This window comes from Sparus aurata, chromosome 18 (genome assembly GCF_900880675.1).
Source record: "Sparus aurata chromosome 18, fSpaAur1.1, whole genome shotgun sequence".
In the NCBI taxonomy this organism is placed as follows: Eukaryota; Metazoa; Chordata; class Actinopteri; order Spariformes; family Sparidae; genus Sparus; species Sparus aurata.
The window spans coordinates 29,668,766-29,669,108 of NC_044204.1; positions in this window are offsets into that span (position 1 = coordinate 29,668,766).

The following is a 343-nucleotide window of genomic DNA, read 5'->3' on the forward strand; positions in this document are numbered from 1 at the left end:
ACTGACGAGGCGTTTCAGGACGGCGTGTTCTGTGGGAGAGAGGAGCATCTGCTGGTGTGCAATAACCTACATAATACACTGAAGGGAAGGAAAACAATGAAAAGTAAAACAGGTGTCCTTTAAGAATATTACTCAGGTACTATTTATATCAGTGACATTTACCAAAGTCATATTTTAACATGACATCTATGACTTTTGGGTACTTTTTACACCACAGAATACTAATATAAAAAAATAAATCATTACTTGTAGTCAAATCTAAGAAGTTACTGTTTGTTGTCGTTCACTCTCCTGTGTGATGTAAAGGCCTCCCATCATGGCCGGACAGCCGCGTCACTATCCA